General features: G+C 36.6%; 1 protein-coding gene across 1 annotated transcript in view; it reads left to right on the forward strand.

Annotated features, from left to right (window-relative positions):
* The first annotated feature begins 13,099 nt into the window (after nt 1-13,099).
* The window catches only part of LOC134218557 (protein melted), a 47,086-nt gene continuing 39,137 nt past the window's right edge, over nt 13,100-21,048 (forward strand). Inside the window, exon 1 of the mRNA XM_062697695.1 lies at nt 13,100-13,419. The gene's annotated coding sequence lies outside the window, so the exon portion shown is untranslated. The remainder of the gene's footprint in view (nt 13,420-21,048) is intronic.

The raw sequence follows: 21,048 nt of genomic DNA on the forward strand, positions 1-21,048 counted from the left end.
TCTTCTCGAGCTACGAAACGCAGTGAGCAAGTCTTCATAACCTGTATTTTGATTTTTAAGGAAGAAACTGCTTTTTAATGTCCATTTTGGCGATGCTGCTGGTCCCAAGTTCTAAACACTAAAGAGGATCCATTCTGAATATTTAATAGAAAATAATAATTTATTCTCAATAATCATCTCTATAATGGTCACTAAGTCGGGTCTGGTAAACCTTCGACGTTAAGAATATCGCTGATTCATACCAGTTTAATGTTTAATATCATCTAAAGCCTTCGATCAATTATGATTAAAATAATCTTCTTGGAACTTATATAATTCGATCAATTGACAAGGCCATAATCTCGCCCTTACTCTACCACAAAAAATAGCTCGATATTCTTATTGAATTAAGCTGATTCTTCCAAATATCCATGGAGAATTTGGCATAATTTCCACGAAATAGTCTTTTAAATTTACATTCAAAATTATTTAGAATTTCCATAAAGGAGCTACTTGTGACCCCCTCCAGAAAATTTGAAAAGCGAATTCCAAATTAATAAATTTGACTTCAGCATAATAATCAATAATCGAGACTGTCTACTTATATTTTTGGCCTCCATACTTGTATCACAGAGAAACAGACGTCTCACTCAACACATGTTCCATCGTTCACCTTTTTAACGGTTTATTTAATTTTTTGTAGGTGGTCAATCGGCCACAGATGGCGCTTCCATCGAATTTGCTTATGTTTGACGTTTGCGCACTACCACCATCTGGTGGCCGCTTGGCCACACACCGTGATTTTAGCATTGAGCGACACTGTTTCCGTGACGATTATTTTGATTGCATTTTGTTCTAAGTGAGACGTCTGTTTCTCTGTGCTTGTATGCTCTTCAATCCGGCTAAAGAGCTTTTGAACGATAATTCTTTTGTAAACCTTTCCAGAGTGATCTAAGTAGGTGTAGAGTGGAAATTTCTGACTTATACCTAAATTAAAATTTCAATGATTATTGGGGCTTGAGAAATAAAACTGCAGAATACAACGTCACAATTCAATAAATCGCGAAGATGTGGCCCTCAAGGTCACCGCATCCAAAAGCGTGTACGTATATGTTTGCCGTCTGCCTACTGTCGGATCTCTACTATCGAAACCGGACATTGAGAAAGCTGTTGCCATCCCAATTCAGCTCGGATCAAATGAAGTGCAAAATTGAATCGTAGTCATCAAAACTGATGCCTTTGAACCAAACGATGGCGCATCTTCTTCAACAATATTAACCCGGTTTTGGATTCAATTGATCAGTAATTTTTCCCGAAGGATGTATGAAAACATCGGAGCATGATATGCATTTGGTGAGATCAACCCAATATTATTTTAAATTCTCTGTTTCTATCTTTTTTGACTCTGCCTTTTAACTGTCGTATCCTTGGTCTAATCATTGGTTCTCAATTGATCATTTTTCCTCAAAAATCTTCTACTGAATGGGTATGGTACCTCATACTCAAGCCGACTTTCACGTCAGTTATTCAAGACGTCATGCATTTATGCTAAATAACGTTTTAGTTAAAATCTGTTTTTAAATTTTCATTCGGGTTTTTGACCCTTCCTTCGGAAGTGTCTATAATTTCACTTTGTATGCGTTACGCAGGCGTGTTATGTATTAATCTATCAATAAACCTCTTGGATTATGAAATAAAATATATGGCAATTGAAACAAATTCACTTTAATATTGAAAATATAATTACAACAAGTTATATGATATGAAGATATGCTTATTTTTCGGATTTGTTTCAAAGAAACATTTGATTTTAATTGAGGAACAGATAGAAGCATGTACCACAAAACCTTCTGAGAAAAGCAAAAACGTAAAAATTTGAAGGGATTTCAAAAATTTCCTTAGTGGAAGCTAGATAACAAATGTAAGCATGTTTTGAGATACTAATAGACCACTTATATGCATGTATGTGTGCGTATGTGTGCAAATTCCAAAATTTACTACCATATAAATCTCGCTCATTTTTAAGGTATTAAACATCATTAGTTTTACAAAATTAGGCAGCCATAAGGCAAAATATATGTTATTATTGAACGCTATTGAGACACAGACATAACACATTGAACATTTACTCATCAAATTCATCGTCGTTCAAACACTAACGACATCTGTTGAAAAGGTTAAAAGACTATTATTCTTCCATTTACTTCCACTATTAACTTTTTTATGTATCAACAAGCAGATACGCATTTCGTTTCCTACTTGGAAACTTCTTCAGTGTTTGTTATCGACTTAAGAAAAACATTGCTCATTAACTTTAAATATGGTGTGTAGGTAGAACTGTAGGTAAAAAATTAGGGCATGTCGCTTGAACCGATTCGTCGTCGTCCCGTGGGTAGTAATCTAAACAGCCAGGTATATCCGTTTCCTTGATCTTTGTTAAGTAAGTTTATTTGTTTTTGTTTGTAAATTTCTAAGCTTTCCGCTACGTCAAGTTTCCAAGGATTTTGTATTTGTCTGAGAAGTGATATGTTGTCTTTGGTTAATTGATGATCTTCGTTAAATATATGTTCGGCTACTTTAGATTTGAAATGATAATGTATACCTTTTCAGTGTCTTTCTTTGCTTTAGTTACTTCTGCCAAATGTTCTTTTAACCTCGTGTCTAGTGTTCGTTTTGTCTGTCCTATGTAGATTTTGTCACAGTGTGGGCATGATATTTTATAAACTCCAGATTTTCCTAATGCGTCAACGGGGTCTTTTGTGCTTCCAAGTAGTGTCTTCAGTTGGTTGTTCCTGCTACTGAAAACTAATTCGATACCAATTTTTCTAAATTTAGAGCGTAATGGTCTGGTTATATTATGGTCAAAATTAACGGGTACTCGTCGCAATTCATTTGTTATTGGTGATAATGTAGTCAATGATTTTCTATACTGGGTTTTTCTATGTTTGTCTATAATAGCTTGAATAGTTCTAGTTGAGTATCCGTTTAGTCTAGCTGTTTCAAAAATGTAATTTAATTCTTTCTGTTTCCCTGTGACGCTAAGTGGAAAAGTCTCGAGTCTATGTATCATGTGTTGGAATGCGGCTGCTTTGTGTTGGTGTGAATGGTTTGAAGTGTTGGGTATAACTCTTTGTGTGTGTGTGTGGGTTTTCTGTAAATTTCAAAATTTATTTGGTTTGATTCTCTAACTATTAAAACATCCAAAAAGGGCAATTTTCCGTCTTTCTCTTGTTCACAAGTGAACTTGATATCCCTATGTGCACTGTTAATGGCTTCTAGGATTGATGGAAGTGCGTCTTTCCTAATGATGCTGAAGATATCATCTACGTATCTCCACCATCGCTCAGGAATGGCCCCTTTTTCCTTCAAATCCTTTTCAAGATTAGCCATGAACAGTTCACATAAGAAAGGGGACAGAGGATTACCCATTGGTGCTCCTTTTGTCTGCTTGTAGTATTCTCCTCTAAATGTAAAATAGTTCTCTTCTATGCAAAGTCTTGTTAATTTTAAATATGTGCGTACTTTTGTCTTCCAAGTTGCGTCTGATTTTTGTCTAAGTAACCAATCTTCCAACAAGACAATAGCTTCTTTTACGGGTACACTTGGGAACAGTGCAGCCACATCAAATGAAACCATTATCTCGTCTTCTTCGATATTTCCTGAGTTTTGCAATTTTTCAATAAACTGTTTTGTGTTTTGTACTTGTCTAGTGTCTGTTTGCGTATGTGTGTAGAGTGTTTGGAATTCTTTGACTAACCATTTTGCTATTTTGTGAGTTGGAGACCCTTCCGCAGATATTATTTCTCTGATTTCGTTTCCGGGTTTGTGAATTTTTGGTTGTCCTCTAATTCTAGGCAAAGTTGGGTTGGAAATTTTAAGTCGAGGCAAATTTTCAAATATGGGTTTACATTCTTTGATGGTTTTATCTACTTTTTTCACAATATCTGTCAAGGGATCTTTTCTTTGTTTTCTGTATGGACCATTGTTAAGTTTTTCTATCATAAGGTTATCGTAATTAATTTTATCTAGAATGACAATTGCATTACCTTTGTCTGCTTTCGTATAGAAAACTGGTTTGTCTTTTAATTCCTTAATAATGTTAGTCTCGTGAATGTTGGGTGTGTGTTCTAGTGTCTTTAATGTGTCTTCTGTAAATGTCCTAGCTGTGTTTTTCTGGTCAAGGGAAATTTGGCATGAATCTATGGCCGTCTCTAAGTCTATAATTATTTGGTTTAAATCAGGCTTTGAGGTCAAAGCGTGATTTAAACCATTTTGTAATACCTGTACTTGTTCTGATGAAAACTCCTGCGATGTTTTTACCTACAGTTCTACCTACACACCATATTTAAAGTTAATGAGCAATGTTTTTCTTAAGTCGATAACAAACACTGAAGAAGTTTCCAAGTAGGAAACGAAATGCGTATCTGCTTGTTGATACATAAAAAAGTTAATAGTGGAAGTAAATGGAAGAATAATAGTCTTTTAACCTTGTAGAATTTCCCCTAAGACGCTCTAAAAATAATTAATCACGACATCTGTTGATTTCAGTTAGTTGGGCAAATCACGAACCAGATGGCGGTAGTGAGCAAACGTCAAACTCGAACAAAAACGATGCACGCGCCACGAGTGATCGATTGGCCAACTATTGATTATTTGAATTGACCAGTAAATCAGTAAACGATGGGAATTTGAGGAGTGTTATGTCTGTTTGTCTGTGATTGAGATTCGTTCAGATCAATGATTGATTAAGGTGACTCGGGGAAGCACTACACACCGTGTTATTTTGCCTATCTTTTGTCTCTTTCTAGCATTACCACCTCGTAACTTTGAAGCGGTGTATTTCGGTTTTTAGTTGTTTGATGTAACTGTAAATGTATCAGCATGTAGATGAAGAGTAAGCACGCGTCGCTGATACTTTTTCAAAATCATATTTGTTGTAGAAAAAAAATTAAGCATTCAATGATGAAAATGATGACGATTTGATGATTGTTTGTGCTTCCCGTATCCCCTTAAGTTAGTTCTGTATTAATATCAAGGTCTTTGGAAATTAGTAGTATACATGCTGCCAGCGTTACGAAAGTATCTAACCAACCATGTTACCACATGTTACAATAGCTATTCAATTCGACGAGCGCCAGATAGATAGGCAACCTGACGTACAGTGCGGAAACATTCGTTTTGTTGTTACTCAACCTATGGAATCCGCCTTTTGGTAGGCAATTAATTTGTCATTTACACTTTCAATCGCCGTGGGAGGTTGAGTAGTTTTATCTCGTTTTAAATACTGGAGTCTGAATTTCCTTTTAATTAAGGAAGGGTCAAAATCTCACTGTAGGTGGATTAATCTTGGTTTCTAATAGATAATTTTATTATAGTTTTCTCATTATTGATATTTTATAATTAATTCTATTAACAACTATGCGTAGTTGAGTCGTGTCCAAAACTAAAACTAGTGAGCAATTTCCAATTATTTCCTTTCTCTCTTTTGTTGCTATATAAATTTGAAAATTTGATAATAAACACTAAATACGTACAGGGCATCGTTTGCTGCTATTGCCGCGGATATTGTGGGAGTCCCAGGTATCCGGTTCACGCTTTAGTTAGCAGCGGTGGCTCTTCTCGACCTTCTATTCCCTGAGTAGTTAGTACGAATAAGGGCGTCCTTGTGAAGTTTTGCTGTACCTGTTATGAACAACTAGTACATCCCATTCCCTACACATTCTGAAGAAATTTTCTTTCTTCAGAAGTGAATCCTTTTTGTAGTACTAGTCTTCATAACAATAAGGGCACCATTACGGAGCATGAGATATGATCAAATTATTCGTAGTACTACTTGATCAACACCCCCAGCTGGGTGAGGGGTAGAGGATGACACACACACACAATTCTTTTGTAAACCTTTCCAAAATGGAGATTTGAGATTTTAGATTAGAATGAAGAAGAAGGAGATAAGAATCAATCGAGCATTATTCAAGTATGTTGCAAACAGTCTCGAACTCTTATGCACTGAAAACATTCTACACGCCCATACTACTGGTTCCACACATGAATTTTCACTAGTTGTACTTCATGCGACATTAACGTGTGATTCCAGTTCCAAATGTCAAAAAACTAAACGTTCCTTGCATATGTAGAACATAAAGAATAAAAATGAAAAACACGTTAAATCTTTATGAATTCTTTTTGTAGGAAACGTCTGGAAGGGTGCTCGTTTTTTTTACTAGCTCCTAAATGTAAGGAATATGTGAGCAATACGAATACAAATAAAACACATTTTAGAATTAGCTAGAATTACCATTATTTATTTATTTTTGCATGAATCTGACGTATACCTTAAGTGTCACAATGGATATACGTTTGCCTATACGTTTTGTCAGTTTTCCCACGGAAAAACTATTGAATCGTATGCAAAAGTAATTATTGCGGTGCTTTTTAATTGTTCAACGTACAAAGCATACAATGAGGCAGAAACAGCAAATATGTTTTTGCTGCAAAACTTGCACAGAATATGCCGTCTTTTATCGGAATATGCGAATATGCCATCTCTTTCAGGAAGCATGACATTCTCCTCGAGACCGTTCTGGTATATCCGATTGGCTGCAATCACTCGTGTAAGGTGTACTTCTGTACCTACAAATTCGAACATAATCCATAAGAATGCAGGAAATATCTGACATTAAACTTACCTTTCTAGTAAAATAATTTGCGTCGACGCTCCTGTCCGGTCAATTCTGAGCATTAGTCTGATGCAGTGACATCACATCATGGTTTTTCTTTTTCTACTTCACAGAAGGGTTCAATATACTACACAAATAGAAAACGATGTTCAAAACACGTTATATTGAATAGGATCGACAGGTGGTGCCGATTCAATTAAATTTACGATGAGTTTAACGTAGATTATTTTCAGTGTGTTTTTGCCAACATAAAGCACATGTAAAGGCTATATGTTCATGTTCATGTTCATTGTATAGATTCATCTAACTTTTAGTGGTCTTAATGAATATCTTCTATAATATAAAAATGAGTTTGCATTTCCTTTGAGGCATTATGAACCGAACGGTTGGACCGATTTTCACGTCAAGAACTGAAATCGATCTAGAGTACGAAGCTAAATGATTGACAGATCGAAAATAAAACCCGGGCGAGATCGGACAAGTTTGCCTAGTAAATATTCAAACAAGTATACAATATACATTAAACGATTACAATCTTGTTAAAAAGGTAGTCAATGGTAAGTTAAAATCAAATAGCCTATAAATGCTATTTAAAGCAGCAGTACGGAAAGGTTTATTCATGCCATACATTCGATTACGTACGTGGAGAAAGGTGCAGGAAATCTCGATGTTCGTTCCGGAGCATAAAGATTTAGCCTCATGAGAAGTTCCGAAAAGCCAATTCCACCAGTCACGATTTTGGCCACGAAGGCAACTTGCGATCTATTCCTTCTCATTTAGAGAGTGTCAAACCAAGTAGTCTACATCGGTCCTCATATATACGGGAAGATGAGCGGGATCCCTCCTTGGTAGGTACCGAAGTGAATAACGTACGAATCGACGCTACACGGAGAGATCCAGACTACATTGAGATCCAGACGCTTTGATAAGGGCTCCAAACTACAGCACAAAATTTAAGGATAGAACGAACTAAAAAGCAATACCGAGATTCTAGGAAATGAGGGTCCCGGAAGTCTTCAGAGAACGGGCTTGGTAGTCATATGGCTACTGCTTATACCTCCTACGCAGGAGGTCGTGGGCTCAATCCCAGGTCCGTTCCATTCTCCTACTTTGTACCTTTCTCTATATTTCTCATGTTCCTAGCATTCGCTAGAACTGGAAATAGACTTCCATACCGTTTCCATTTCTATACTATACCTTCAACTTGACAATTCTAGTAGAAACTGCTACAATTGGAAATGAACGAAAATGCTCGTTTCCTACATCCAATAAGAAATTATATCAATTGCTTTCTCCTAACATTAGCAGCCAGTTCAGAGATCACCAGTACTTGTACATTGAAGATGACTGCTAGTCCCAAGCAAACGTCTGTTGGTTCTCTGTGCAAGAAGAACTGATCTGGTCCTAATGGAGTAGTGGCAACTACGTGCAGTCAAGTCTTCAGGTAGTTTGAAAATGAATCCGAGTCGCCAATAAGCTTTTACGTTGATGTCGTTACAGTGCGACTTGAATGTCATGTCTTGACCCAGTGTGACTCCTAAATCCTTAATCCTATACATACATATAGATACTATAGATACAATAATCAAAAACTATCGGCTTGTGTTTCCGATAAAAGGAAAAATCATTACATTTTTTAATACTGAGCGTCAGGAGATTAGCAGAGCACTAGTTCGCCATTCTATCCACACGCGATTGCAGTTCTTAAAATCCTCGATGCTATTGATAATCATAAACATTTTAACATCATCCGCATAAAACAAACAAGGAGGTAGAAGTCGGAAGAGTTTGTTGATAAACAGCGTGAACAAGAGAGGCCCCAGCCAACAAACATTGGAAGCTCATAGAGCACTTATTAAACTAAAAACCGTTTTCTTAAGCTAAAAAACTAGCTTATTCAGCTTAAATTGTTTGTTGGGCAGATTACTTACTCATGGTACACCAGAAGTATTGGAGAAGTATTCAGACTACGACGATCCGATTTTAACAGAAAGCAAACGGTTTGATAAATATGATTTGAACCAGGATTTTATCAGCAGTATGGATTTTACGTGCCTGGAACGACAGAATAGACGATCCAAACATATTGATACCTTGTTCCATTACACCAAGCACCTTGGCACAGTGGAGCTGAAGTATTGTGCTACGGAAAACATGTTGGCTGATATCATGACGAAGCCTTTGACAGCTAATAAGGCTAATAAGGAAATTCGTCGACATGTTGGGTCGGGTTCCGATGGTTCACCCAGGAACAAGCAATCAAGTTGAGCTTCAAGGATGAGTGTTGGCGGTACAAGAAAACTGGCAACAATGCTACTATGTGACATAACTTTATATGCTTTGATCTTTTATTTTAGTCAGAAAACTTTATTCAACTTAAAGTGTCTACAAAGTACCTATCGCGTTTATTTTACGGTACGTACCCGGTATCCGAAGATTCCCACAGCCTATTCTGCCAATATAAACGAGTTGGTGTTGATCAGCCTGGCAAAATTTATTTTTATTTCTGATTTTAATTCGTCCATTATTTCCAGCTTAAGGTTTTACAAGATGTCCCTGTGAGAATTTAGAGCGTGTACTTGTCTAATTTCCTAGGCAACACGGGTGGTATTACGAAAACGAGCATCATCCATAAGTTTAGTACATAAGTTGCACATCCAAAATAGTTGACTTCTTCGAAAACATTCGCTGATATGCCACAGGATCGAAGTAAAAAATAGCTTTACAAAAGCCTTGGCACTCCACTTATATTTCACCGATATCACTGGCACATGGACGGCAAACTAATGACATTCTGCTTCTTGGCTTCAAATCATAATTGGACTCTTATTCAACAAGTAAATCTGTCAAACTACAGTTTGTTAATAACTGGTTTTTATTTCAAACATTGTTCAGTCAGTCATAACCATCGCACACTATTAAAAATACGGAAAAATAATGTCGATCAACGATAAAATAATAAAATCCCTCCCAAATGCTGTTCATGAATTTATGAAAATAAAATCAATTTATTTTTGGCCTTCCTCAGAATCTGAGATTATTCCAATTTCGCCGCAATAAAGATCAACATTCATGCGACAATATTGGGCTTCCAAACACCAAAGATTCAACAATTTTCCGACGTTATTCGACGGCATTATGTTCGGCTTTTAGTAAATTTAGTTCCGCATGAATGCATGACTTTTTTCTTAATAAATCTCCCGACAGCTTAATAAATCTCGAATATAAAAAGCATGTCTTGAAAATAAATCATTATTTTCCTATAAATCAAATTGTTCAGATCTAGAATCCAGATTTTCTCTCAAACGAAAAAGCATAATGTTTTCTTGCACTGCACTGTGCGAAAGATCAGAAAAATGTGAAATCCAAAGGTTAAGAACGATGTCCAATGCTTTCTTATTAACTTACTATTCAAACTCATTTCGACCACCCTTTCAGAGCATCACATCATAGTCGAACAGAGAACTTTAATAACCAGTTCAGCACATTGTTAAACTTCCCCGATGTGCTGAAATGTGATAAAACGAAAACGTGAGTTCGACTTCAAATAAAGGTAGTAAACAAATAAATAGGCCATGTCGGATATTAGATAGATTAAATGCTGAAATGAAATATGTCTAGCGAATTAATCAACATTAATTTTATTCAGATCATAAGTAAACAATAATTCAACCTAGATGCTTATTTGTAGCTTTTCGTTGTTGGTTGAGAAGTAATTATTTGTTTTTTTATTTGTGATGGTTTGACCTTCCTAATGAACTTTTCTCAATACATTTTAAAACGAACGGGAAAAGCATCATAACCACTAGATGGTTTAATCTGGGTTTTTATTAAAAAATAAATGTGAAAAATTTCACTCATTTTAAGGCACTTATCCTTAACCGATTCGCTCGAGGCAGGTTGCATTCCACGAGGAATCCTGTCCCATTGTTCTCTGTTCAAAATTGGCCCAGAGGTTATGGCTAAAATGCAATTGTTACAAAATACGTAAAAAAGTGACACTCATTTATTAGGCACTTATCCCTAACCGGTTCAATCGCAACAGGTTGCATTCGATACGGAATCCTGTCCCATTTTGTTTCCTATTGAAAATTAGCCGGATGGGGAAGGGCCGTTTGACTGAATACCGTTCGGCCGAAGGCCACTATACCGAAAGTTGTTTGGCCGAATATATACTCGATTAAGTTGAAGACCGGAATGCGGGACTAGCGAAGTTGGATTTTTCTCGCAATCCGTACGTTAAACCTAACTTCGCTAGTGGCGCGCTAGTCTAATTAGGGCCTAATTAGACTAGCGCACTACTAGCGAAGTTAGGTTTAACGTACGGATTGCGAGAAAAATCCAACTTCGCTAGTCCCCCATTTCGGTTTTCAACTTGACTAGCGATACCATTTGGCCGAACAAACCATTAGGCCAAACGTCATTTGGCCGAAAGGGTCGTATAGCCGAAAAGGTCATTTGGCCGAATTAAAAATTTAGCCGAACAGAATTATTTGGAATAGGTTATTTATCCGAACAGATCATTTAGCCGATCATGTAATTTGGTCGAGCAGGACATTTGGACGAATATGTCGTAACCTATTAAGGTAACGCACCCAATGCGTTGTTGTTGAGATTGAATAATTTAAAAATAAGTTTGACACAGGGGATCAAACTCGAGACCACTGAGTGAGAGTATGGCATGCTACTTCTCAATCGGTCTTCTTTGTTGGGAACAGAGTGTTAAAAGTATAACCGGATATGCATTTTGTAGATTGGTGGGGATTGCACAGTACCATGAATAATATTCCTGGAATCATGAATTATAATCACGATTTCATGAACTTGACAGTTAATGATTTTCGTGATTATGAGTCTGCATTTGTCCCGTGTAACATTCGGCCTTAGCCTAGCGGAACATGCTGAGGGTGACTGGGTTCGATTCCCAGTGTTAGTCTAGGTAATTTTCGGTATGGAAATTGTCTCGACTACCCTGGGCATTAGGTATCATCGTGCCTCATGATATACGAAGGCAAAAATGGTAACTGGCTTAGAAACCTTGCAGAGGAACAACTGTGGAAGTGCTCAGAGAACGCTAAGTTACGAGAAAAAAAAATAAAAGAAACATTCGGTCTTCCGGTCTTCCCTCATTTTTTAGGCACTTATTCTAAGTCTTAACCGATTTGCTCGCAACAAGTTGCATATGTTGGGATATAGTTATCAACTTTTATTGAAAATTAGCCGGATTGGACAGTGTGCCCAAAATTTATGGTCAAAATAATACTTTTGTATGAAAATCTTTTTAAAGTGTCACACAAGTTTGGCACTTTTCGTATTTAACCGCAAATAGTTGCATTCAACGGGGTATTCTGTATCATTATTTCCTATTAAAAATTGGCCATATCTAATTGTGAGAGTTATTTCATACTTTTCTTGTATGCTTGCAAGCACTCGGAGTATTCGAGAGACGGGTGCTTAGGACCATCTTTGGCGGTGTACAAGAAGACGGTGTGTGGCGGCGAAGAATGAACCATGAGCTCGCCCAGCTCTACGGCGAACCCAGTATCCAGAAGGTAGCTAAAGCCGGAAGGGTACGATGGGCAGGGCATGTTGCAAGAATGCCGGACAGCAACCCTGCAAAGATGGTGTTCGCTTCCGATCCGGCAGGTACGAGACGACGTGGAGCACAGCGAGCGAGATGGGCAGACCAGGTGCAGAACGACTTGGCGAGCGTGGGGCGTATTCGAGGATGGAGAGATGCGGCCTCGAACCGTGTATTGTGGCGTCAAATTGTTGATTCAGTGTTATCTGTATAGATGTAGACTAAATAAATGAAATGAATTGTATGCTTTTCAACATTTTTGAACGTGCGAAAAAGGAATATCACCGCTAGGTGGATTAATAAGGGTTTTTGTATGGATTTTCCCAAATTTATGGGGCGTTACGCTTTGACAGAATCCCTCCCACTCCCAAAATGTTATGTAATTTGATAATGGGCTCTTACGTCCGACGCTAATATTGCGTGAAATGTCGTACCAGAACTACAAACGCACTCATCATCAATGCAATATTATGCTCATCTTCCAAACGCTAACATTCTGGCTCTGGGTTATCTCTTGTATTAAGAACAACGTTCATTGACTCGACCCATCTCTTCCATACCTTCACAACTACGCCTAGAAGCACGCATCACGGGTAGCACGCATTTATGAATGACCTTTCGGAGCAATGCGCCAATCTGCCTAATAAATGTATGAATGAATTCAGTCGCCTCAACACGTGCAATGCCCTGCCAATACAAACACACCCGGGGAATTGGCGAACTTGTCGACAACGCCAAGCAAGAGAGATTTGAGCAACAGCCCTGTTTGTTTAGCTACAGGCTACAGGTGTGTGCGCGAGATCGTTCAGCATCGATTCGGCCTGGCGCTTGCACTGTAGTGCCACAATCTCTCGTTTCGTCTCATTCGTGGTGCAAAAGTCGAATCGACGTGACTGACAGAGCGCTGCTTTCCTGCTCGATGGCCGTCCGTATTGGTTTGTCGTCGCCGTCGTCGTGTCCGTTGCCGAAAAATCGTACAAAACTCGAGCAAAAGTGCATTTTTAGCGGTTTTTGAAGAAAATTGATTGCAATTGCATATGGATAGGTGAAAAACAAGTGAAAATTCATTAGTTATCAAGGTGAAAACCTGAAAACACGACCCGATTTCACCCCTGTGGGCGAATTTGGCTATGAAAAATAAGAAGAGTGTAGTGCTCCATCCTGAATCGTTCGTTTAGTAAGGTGTGTAAAGTGTTACAGTCAATCCATTGATATAAATCATTTTGCTGTTCTGGAACAAAATAAATATTGTTCTTATCAGAAATTGTTTTATGATAACTTATGGAATATTTTAATCCAACGGAATGAAATAAACAATGATTATCTTTATTAAAGCTAATACCAAATAATAGTATGACTTTATTGACTTTAAAAATGATACCTACTTTTGGTCAAAAATATTTTGGACGTTCTGAATACTGAGTAGAGCAAACTAAGTGTTTTATAAGATATGTAACTCTGTTGGCATGATTTGGTAGCTGATAGAAAAGAAAAATATTTTCAGCTTGAAATTCCGTACAGACTAGAAATTGTAAACGATCGTGTCTACCGGGTTGACTGTATTTTTCTCCCAACAAATCCGAACGCATACCGTTGCGAGTTGTGAAAGAGGAGCAGGTTTTTGGGCATGCGAGTGTTTGTGTGCCTATTTGCGCGACTCACCTGTCAACTTTCTATGCCCAACTATACACCACAATAGCGAAACAGTAAACAACAACAACCACCGCTTGCAGGTAACTAGTGTTCAGCAATATTAAACACCGTCGTCATCGGGATTATGGTTATGGATAGCGGCGCTGTCATAATATTCAAGAAAGATTGCTGCCACAACCGAAGTCGGTGAGCCAAATCTGGCAATGAAAGAATGAATGAAGTGGATTGCTGCTGTGTTGGTGTTAACAAAAAAAAGAGTTTATTGCTGTTTTGATTCTGGTATACCGGACTTGGGCAGGCGGATGACCACCCACTGAATGCACCCGAAAAGAGCCAGTGGTAACATTCATATCTACATTTGGTGAAATTTGGAATCCGACTGACTGACGAGATTGAATTGCAACGAATTGATCAAATAATATGAGTTGAAATTTACTCCGTATTTTACTATGTTTGGTTTTTAGATAACTTGAGAATGATTTTATAACTAGAATGAAAACATCTTCAAGTTCTACGTGAATACACGCAAATATATAAAATGCAATGATATAACAATTGCTAACGTAGTATGAATTCAATATTCTAACAAAGTGATAACATGCGGCAGTAAATAACCATTCGTTTAAATATTACGCAAAACAGTGACAGATTTATTAAACAATTCTCATACTTTTGTACATCGATGCACAACGATTACGAGTAGGGTTTCTTACCCCATTCCCGGCCTAACATGCGTACGACTGCATTATTTAATTGATATTTATGACAGGAAGCAACTTTTTCTGAAATTTGTAGGCTGTATAATACTGCATTGGGGTTCACTTCTGCTTAAAAAATAGCTATTCGTGCTAAATATCGTTCAAAGAAGCTTTTATTTGATTTAAATGAACGAGGTGCAGCACTCATTTCAGTCATAGCGATTCCCAATCCGGCATACAAAAACCAATTCCCAGCCTAAGCAAAATTTCACTCAATCTCTCAACATTTTACTCTCATTCTCTCTCGGGACGGTAGAAAATGCGATGTAAACAAAAATATGCACGTTCCACGACAACAAGATGCCAGATGGTATTATTCATAATCCTTTTTATTTGGTTGAGAAGATATATAAACTCATCCAAATTTCTTTCAAATACTTTAAAACAATATTTATTTCACCTTTTAAAATCGAGAGAACTATAAATAACATGATAACGTCAACATATTAGACAATTTTCCTATTAACGATGAAGGATCATTTTTATAATCCTGGCCTTTTGGCAGCACGGTGCGGCTAGAATTTCTTGGGCCGAGGTGAATTTTTGTTCGGTTTGTGAATACATTTTAAAATGTATTCTAGTATATTTAAATAAGTTCTAGTGAAACGAACAAATAAGAATAATTGAAGTGCGGGTGTTTAGAATTATGGTGTGGTGATTAACAGCTTCATGCAATGGTTGTATCGAGCACTGTGACGATTTTCAGGTAGGTGTTTATTCGATAATACCGTTTTGTAAAAGTAGAAAGAATCACTCCGGCTCAGTGGTGTGGCATCGGAGAGTGAAATTTTGAATTCTACATTTTTATTTTATACAATTGAATCAATTAGGAGTAAAACAAGTGATAGAAAAATATTGAGTATTGTGAAAAATAAATGGGAGACTTTTTAAAAATTATCAACCATAAACCTACGACTTCCAAACAGTTTAAATCATTAGTTTTCTGTGCAATGAGCCGGGAACCGGGTCCATAGGCCCAAGTAGTGATTTACCCTATGCCACGACAGTTTTGATTGGTAGCTGATGATGCGCCTTTTCAAAACGAATGATGCCGGATGGTGTACTATAAAGATCGTCGATAGATATGGCATTAAGTGCCTATTCAGAACACAATGAATCATGCGAATGTGGAAATTGTAATTTTAACTAACTACGATATTGAATGTGTGAAAAGCTATTCTCATTTTCATTTTCATTTTGCAGCGTTTGGTGGGGCAATGAGAGCGCAAGTCAATCCAAAGCCGATAATAGAGAGGGTAATGGCAGAAGACTCTTTGGAGACCACTTAAACGCCATGCGGTAGGATAAGGATGGGGTGAAGTGAGGTTCGGGTTTGGAATCGACTCGACACTAATGCAAAATGTAATTGAATGCAAACTAGTCAATGATCAAAGGCTAAAATGATAATTTCAAGATTTCTAGTACAACGTTTTTCTAGTTATTAAAAGCAATGTTTAAAATGCTTTTTTGACTTGGTAGCAGCTGATGTGCTTTGAAAGGCCACTTAGTCATATAGTACAATTATAAGTTATTTAATGTGTTAGCTTTTTGTGACCACATTGAAAATATAAAAAATATTGCGTATTAGTGTTCTATTTTTTAACTTTTATTTATGCAGAATGAAAATTAATTGACTTTGTTTGCTCTGAGTATAGGTTATGCGTTCGTCACTTGTTTACCTAAGTCATTGTTTCGTCAATGTTTTTAAGCTGTGTCGACACGTATCATGTAAAAGTGGAAACTGCTAAAGAACTTAGTTTGTTCCATTATATTTTTTTTTGTCAAGGTTGCCTATAGCTTTAAACTGTTCTAACAAGTAGCTTTATCGTTGATTAATTACGGTGATTACCTATTAAGCTCTAATCAAAGTCAGCTATAGGATTCACTTTTCGGTGGCAATCTAAAGCTTCATCACGCCTATTGCCTATCTATTTGTAAAAATTATCGAGAATGAGCCGTTATAAGATTGTTCATATACCATCATTATAATGTGTGGTATTTTTTATTATTGCTCTTCAAAGTGAGGCATAACAAAATAAAACTGGCACCACGTTCCTAGTTTTGAAAAAACTTCTACTCAGTGAATCCAGCAGTCGATTCCCTACGAATGTCTTGAATACTTTGTTTTTCAATAAGGGGCCGTCCAGAAACCACGTGGTCATATATGGGGGGAGGGGGGGTTGGAAAATGACCACGATAAGCCACATGGGGGGAGGGGGGTGTTGCTCTCGAACCACGTGGTTTTTTTTACACGAAAAACTTTTAGTAAATAACAATAGCGGTTTAAAAAATACATAGCATTAAAATTTAATGATTTAATCATTAAACGCAAAGCGAGATGATGCCCACGTAGCGTCTTTTCAACTCAGCGTTAAAAAGACGTAGGTGTGCATCGGGAAAAACCGGTAACGCAGCGTCGGGCGCAACGCCGATGCATATCTACGTTATTGGACCATTTTAGCCTTTGATCCTATTTCCATAAAAAAAAAAGAAAAAACAGGTTGCGATTCAGTCTCAATTTCCACAAACAAAATTTGGAAAGGAAAAATGGAAAAATAATTTTAAAAAATTTCATTCGCCACCGCCGGAGCACTATAGGGGATCCCCATACAAGCGAGCGGTCAAAAATAAAATTGGACTTTTAAAGTGATTTTCCACTTAGTTTTAGCTGTGTATGGTCGAAATAGCATGAATATACAATTTCCAACCCCCCCCCCTTTGGGGATCGTCTATGAATTACGTAATTATTTTTTTCATAGGTTCGATTAACGTGACAAAGCAAACCTATTTGGGAAGTTGAAATTTCGTGCGTTTTCTTAAGGAGAAGGAAGGGGCTGTACAAAACTAAGTTCAGCAATTTATGGACATTATGGCGGCGATCATGTTAAATGACATTAATTTCATGACATTCCGTGATATTTTTGTTCTCACTCTCATGCCTCACAATTTGTATTTAGAACAATTTGTTTGACAAAGTACTAGGATCTGAAGGATCATAAAGCATTAAATGTTAATCAAATAATCAGAATTGAAAATAACTTTTGAAAAAGGGTATTAGCAAATTAGAAATCGCAATCCCATGACATTTTTACGTGTACAAGTTATTCAAAAAATGAGATTAATATATTCTCAAAAATGTGGACATTCATTGTGGAATGTAAGAATGCTCCATTCTTCCGAAAAGCAAAATTCTTTTAATTTAAATAACAACACTATTTGAATTACTTTTGATTTGTTTTCATGATTTCTACAAGTTATATACAGCATCATTCTTTTTCTGTGTCAAGGTTTAAGTCTTCAATGATATTTTCTTCAATTCCATCAACGATGGAAGATGAGATAAATTCATCTAAAGTATTAGAAGATAAAGAACTTTTGAAAATCTTCAAATATTACAAAATTACGCATGGCATAAGAATAACTAAGTGAAAAATTTTTTCCAACGTCTCCTCGTTATCCAAATCGAGCTTAAAATGGATCTGATTCATGTAAGGCACGAAGGAAAATGTCAACATTTGCCTCTCTTGATCATTTTCTTGCATTATGAGTTCTAAATTTCTTCAACTGTTTATATTGACTTTCCGCTGGTTGTTCAGCCAGTGAACCTCAAAGTGTAGATGAGTGAATAAATATTTCCCTACCATTAGCCAGACATTCATGAACACTAGCAGGAATTTCATACGCTCCGTTCTAACTAAGATATTGTTCGTCTTTACTTTTGCAATAAACATGTCGGGAATTATTGATTCCAGGAGATTTATAAATATTTACATATTATGAAATCTCATATTTAGTTCTCCATCAGTAGCTAATGAATAGCTCAGAAAATTAGGTTTTAGAGAATGACTCAAACCACTCAAGCCCCAAACGCATTTCAGCGGAATGGCGACGGAAACAGTAAAATTTGACAGGAAATATATGAGCGAACTGTTAAATCCTTCCGTTACCGTTGTGCTGCATTGCATTGGGGTTTTATTCATTTACTCCTTTGAAAAGTTAATTAAATGAGCTCAAATGGTTATAAATAAAGTCGAAGTTATTACCAATAAATGTATTTTGACCATACCCTTTGAGCGCATAGTTCAGTCTGACCCATTTTCAATAGGAAACGATGGGACTAGATTTCCCGTCGAATGAAACTTGTTGCGAGAAAATCGGACACAAATAAGTGTCTAAATGGCGATTGCGTTCTTTTGCGCACATACATACAGACGCGCATGCACACACATACAGACATCACCTCAATTCTTCGCGCTGAGTTAGTTGATATATACCACTAGGGGTCTCGGGCCTTCTATCAAACATTCGTTTTTGGAATGAGCATACACCTTGGAGTACGAGAAAGGCAAAACACGGTAAAAAACAAATGAAAAGAAAAATTCAGAGTGACTTAACTCTGTTAATTGCAAATACTGGCAAGAAATTCTTTCAGGACATTTTAGTCGAAGTTTTGTCCTTGATGTGTATCATAAAAGAACCCGGGATTCCTGAGGAAAAAAAGTTCTTCACTATCAAAGTTGAAAATAGCGTCGTTTTTGGAAAAATATTGCTTCCGCATTTTTTCAATTTTTTCACAGTGTAACCATTAGTTTTTGCACACCATTTAAAAGCTTATACAATAACCTTTGTAATGATGTATTAACATTGAAGAAAAAACATTTAAAAATATTTCAATAAATAGTTGAAAATAAATAATTTTTTCAGAAAATTTGCTAACTTTTTACCCATTTCTGACTTTGCCACCTTATATCTTTGGAACTAGTGCACCTAGAGACTTCAAATTCAGAATTTCTCTTAATTAGAGTATTGACAATGGAGAGAAAATATTTTAAAATAATTCGGAAGACATGACATTTTCGATTAATGACCGCCCGAAATCCTATAGTGCGGAGGTGGTTTTTGGCATCACGCCGCCGACACTTTTGCATCAGCGGACTGCAACTACCTACAATTTTGAAAATTGTTCATGTTTTTACAAAATGTACAATGAGAGTTCATGTTTTTACGAAATGTAGGCAATGAACTGTGTATAACAAGTTTTCAACAGTTCTTGACGATATTCAATTTTCAATAGTTTAGCGCCTTTATTTAATTGTTTCTAATGATTGTGCAAAATCTTAAACAGTTTGTCGATCGATTGACAAAAAAATCGTCAAAATCGGATGAGTTATTAGTTCATACTTCCTGACCACTTTTCGTGACGGTCTTAAATTTGATTCTGCAGACTGATCACTACCGCCCACCCCCCCCTATATTACGTCAAAAAAATTTCATTGGAAATTTAGAAGAATTTCCTTTGTAGATTCATTAATGTTGCCCAGGATTTTGAACATAAATTTTAGAGATTCTGTAAAAAAAAGTCAGCTGGATTTTTTTTTCTAATTTATACTGGGAATTCTTCGGAATTTGATGTTTATTGGAATTTTCAACGTGAATATGCATTTCGGATCCTTCTACGGATTCTTCTAGTTCTTTAAAATTTCTACCGAACATTTTTCGGAACTCTTCCACATAATTTCGGAAAAAATGTCGTTGAAATTCTAAAGATTTTTCCGTTGAGACTCCGAAGAATTTCTTGTCAATATTCTTAAGGGTTCCCTTGCAACTCCAAAATAATTATTCTTGAAAATTCAGAAGATCTTGGAATTTAAAATTAATCCAACAACAAATGTAGGCAATAATTTAGGCTTAAGAAGCCTAGGTTAAATAATAGTGTTATAATAACGATTGAAATTCATTTCCAAAACAAATCTCAACCCTTTCAGGACGGATGGGTCATATATGTCCAGCGTTTTAGATTGTCTATAAAATCACAAAAGAGAGCTAGGCCACCATTTTCTTCAGCAAAATTGTTCATCTAGATATTGGCTTTACAGAAAAATTATGGGAGCTCAAATTTGACTGACCCTGGAAACTCAGATATCCGAGACCTCGGGAAGATTTCGATTCTAGGAGCATGCAAATGAAGTTGAAATGTTTGAATCGTAAACCACATTGTTTCATCATTGTGAATACTTAGATAAGATGGGCCATCCTGAACGTTAAGCCAGTGATTAATATTCAGGAATACGAGATGCTCAAGGTAATCCAAAACGTTCTCGAGTTCAGCCCACGATATCTACCAGCAATGTCTTCATCATCGGTATATACCTAATCCGATGCAATAAGCATATGATCCGAATTTCCATTAACATGATATCCAAGAGACAAGGCACCCAAAATTGAGTCAACATCAAGTTGCACAATGACAATGAGGTTTGTTCGCAAACTTTTTTATAGGGCTCTAGAAGCACTGGGTTTGAGAGATGAACCAGCTCTGGACTGAAAATCTATTTAATAAAGAAAAAAGTAGAAATTTTACATAATAAAATAAATTTACAATAAAGAAATCAGGGCATGA

This window comes from Armigeres subalbatus, chromosome 2 (genome assembly GCF_024139115.2).
Source record: "Armigeres subalbatus isolate Guangzhou_Male chromosome 2, GZ_Asu_2, whole genome shotgun sequence".
Classification (NCBI taxonomy): Eukaryota; Metazoa; Arthropoda; class Insecta; order Diptera; family Culicidae; genus Armigeres; species Armigeres subalbatus.